Source organism: Mugil cephalus, chromosome 18 (genome assembly GCF_022458985.1).
Source record: "Mugil cephalus isolate CIBA_MC_2020 chromosome 18, CIBA_Mcephalus_1.1, whole genome shotgun sequence".
Classification (NCBI taxonomy): Eukaryota; Metazoa; Chordata; class Actinopteri; order Mugiliformes; family Mugilidae; genus Mugil; species Mugil cephalus.
Window position 1 is genome coordinate 22,302,979 of NC_061787.1, and position 3,358 is coordinate 22,306,336.

Genomic DNA, 3,358 nt, shown 5'->3' on the forward strand with positions numbered 1-3,358 from the left:
AGCTGTCGGCTCAAAGTCACCGCCGTTTCAGGACCATGGAAACATTTTACGGTCTTGCCGTCAGCAGTTATTTGGACATCGGGTTCAAAAACATGGGGTTCCGTGACTCATCAAATGTTGAGCCTGTAAAGGCTCGACTTGTCACAGAGATGCAGTCAATGAGTCGGACCTCAGCACCTCCTTCAACTGCCACCAGCTCTGCCCCAGTTCCTGCAACTTCTACATCTGCAGCAAAAGCTGGGATTTGGGCAGAATTTAACTCGGAAGTCCGTTTGTCTCAGCACCATTGGAGAGCTGTCACTGATGCACTAATTGAAATGCGCAGATACACAGAAGAAAGGCCTATTCCATTTAGGGGTTGCTGCAACCTCAGTGCCGGCTGAGAAGCTTTTTTCAAAGGCAGGACAGCTACTGAGCATCAGGGGACGTGCACTGAAACCCAAAAATGTGAACATGATACTTTTCTTAAATAAAAACCTCTAGTCCTTTGTTCTTGACATAGACATATTCTTTCTTTCTTTATTTTTCACTTATTGTTTTTATTTTGTTTAAAGCAAGAAGTGCACTGAAGGGAAGAAATTCCTTATTCTTTGTATTATTTTCTTGTATTGTTCGACTTGAAAAAAAGAACAAGTTTGAAACAGTTTACAATATTTGTTGTGGTGTGTTAATTTTTCTGTATTGTGGTTTGTCAGCTCTCTAACCTTAGAAGATTGTTTTAATTTGCTTTAAGTTATATTTTTTTATAGTCTTTATTTAAGAAAAACATAGAGAAGTGCACTGAAGGGAAGAAATTCCTTATTTTTTGTATTATTTTATTGTATTGTTCGACTCGAAAAACAGAATAAGTTTGAAACTGTTTACAGTATTTGTTGTGGTGTGTTAATTTTGTTGTATTGTGGTTTGTCAGCCCTCTACCTCAGGAGATTTTGTTTTAAGTTGTGTTGAGTGATATTTTTTTTACACAAAATTGCACTGAAAGGAAGAAAATTCCTTATTTTTTATTGTTTTTCGTAAGAACTCTATTTGAAAAAAGAAACAAAGAAAGAAAGAACTAGAAAATATGTCTAGTGAGGGGAAATTTTTATTTTATTTTTGTATTGTGGTTTCTCCTTTTCTACCTCAAAAAGGATTTATTTTCCTAATGTTAAGGGAAACTTTGTTTTGTTACTGTTCCATTGTTTCTAAACAAAAATGTTGATTGTGATAATAAAGTATTTTGTTGTCACGTACAATGTTTGGTGAAATTCTATCCTAGGTGTTTTGGATCCTTTGGATCTATGAAAGTTAAATAAGAAAAAAATATCGGTATCGATACCGGCGATACTGGCCTTGTATATACTTGGTATCGGATCGATACCGAAATTACCGGTATTGCCCACCTCTAGTATGCAGTGATTTGTCCTAGTGACACTCAGCAGGATTTTGATCCTAGCCAGTCGCTGCATGAGAATGCCGTTTAAAAGTGGGCGGCAAACACCGCCTCTTGCTTGCCAGAGGCTGGGTTACGGCACGTACCGGCGTTTTCCACTTCCGCTTCTGTATGGCGACAAAAGCTCGCTTGGGTGTCGCTGCTGGCTCCATGCTGCTCACCGCTCCTTATGCCATTCGCTGATCACTGCTGGTAGGTGCGCCGCCTTCATGTGTCCTCAGTTGTGGCGTCGCACGTATATCAACCTGTGTTTGTTTACAGGTGGCTCTCGTGTAGCATCACTCGCTCCGCTTCATGCTGTGCTGTCCTGGACTGTTTGACTGGTATGTAGTGCAGTGGCTTAAGGTTCCTCCTCCAGCCATTGTATGTTTCTCATGTTTATATTTACTTAATATTGCAGGGTAACTGTACCCTAGCAGTGGCGTACTGCCGGTAACCCTGTAAGAAACTACTGCTGCTTTGCGTCGTCCTCATCTGATTTGCCTCCAGCGGTGCTCGGTGGTGCTCTGTGTCGCTCGAGCAAAGCACCCTGCCTGGTTTCGCTTTTCCTTGCGTCCTTGCGCCCGTGATAAGGCCGTGGGCACCGGGTTGCCTTGCCTGACGCGGACTGTCTTAATTGGTTCAAGCTACATTTTTTTGTGTGCGCATGTGTAGGTGTGAGAAAACAATGTGGTGATTTAACTTTTTCGTTCCTTTGTTATTCGTGTATGTTTGTTGATTAGCATTGTCATTACTTCCTTTGGTAATAGTTGTGATTAATGTGTGTTTATTTAGGTTGATTGATTTTGTATTTCCTTTGATTCTGCAGATTTTGATTGATGACATTATCTGCTAGTGTTGTACTTTTTTTGTTTAAATGTATTTTCTTGTTTAAATACTTTCAACTCGTTGCTCTCTGATTTCCCCCGCCACCCATCCAGGTGCTGAGTCTAGCGGATTGATGTCCCGGTGGTGGTGTCCCTCTTGTGTTGTGTTTTGCTCCCCTTTTAGTTGTTTCCTGCATGGCATTCCTGGGATTCCCCTTTTTGTTGCACCATCTGGCACCGTGAGTCTCAGCCCTGATTGGTTGCCCCTTGATTGTCATATAGTCAGTGACATTTTATGTATATATATTTTAGAACAAAACTAATTCATTAAACTTTGTACTCTTTTGTATTTTGGAAATAAGTCTCTGTCTCATTTGCTAATGGACCTAAGTGCCCTTCTGTCTTTTTTGGGGGGGCTTATTATAAATAACATATTTCCCTGGGTGAAGTTCCCAGGGTGGCATTTTCTGGCACAAGTGAAATCTCTTACACTGCCCTAGCCCATGTTACGCCTCGAGCTGCCACATCTTGTTAGCCCTGACCCCTCATGTGTGTATATATAGCCCTGCTTTCCCTGTGTTCCTTGTCGCGTCAATGTTATCCCCATGTCTCCATGTTCCTTGTTACCATGCCATATCAAGTCATGTATTTCCTGCCTTGCGCAGTGATTATTTATTTATTTATTTTTTTGTTGTTGAACTTCATGCCTCATCAGTCCTGCATTTGGGTCCTCACCACAACCTCCAACACCTGACACCTCTTTAAGGGCTCTTTGCATCAAAAGTTCAGAAAACTTGTCATTACTCAGCAGGATGGATGGGTGTTTCTGGGAATAAGGCCAGTTTGCCTCCTGCAATCTGCCTCCCACACACAGCAGTCCAAACTCATCCAAAAACGGCCTCTGTGTAAGGATTTTTGATTCTGTCCAAACTTGTACCTGTTAACAAGTGGTCCACTTCCTTTGGAAAGCTGACATGTTGAGTCTGCATGATCCAGTAATTCCGTTTACTGTATCTCTTCTGTACACAGCACTTCATTGTGATTCTCTCTCTGGTCTGTGCGTTATAAACAAAACCCTGTATCCAAGCTGTTATAAATGATTTACTGAGTTCACTATGCA

At 41.4% G+C, this 3,358-nt stretch overlaps 1 long non-coding RNA gene across 1 annotated transcript; it reads left to right on the plus strand.

Annotated features, from left to right (window-relative positions):
* Window positions 1-1,460: 1,460 nt before the first annotated feature.
* On the plus strand, window positions 1,461-2,544 carry LOC124996026. Its single transcript, XR_007110788.1, has 3 exons — window positions 1,461-1,624; window positions 1,694-1,755; window positions 2,353-2,544. It is a non-coding gene; the product is annotated as an uncharacterized LOC124996026 (long non-coding RNA).
* Window positions 2,545-3,358: the final 814 nt, after the last annotated feature.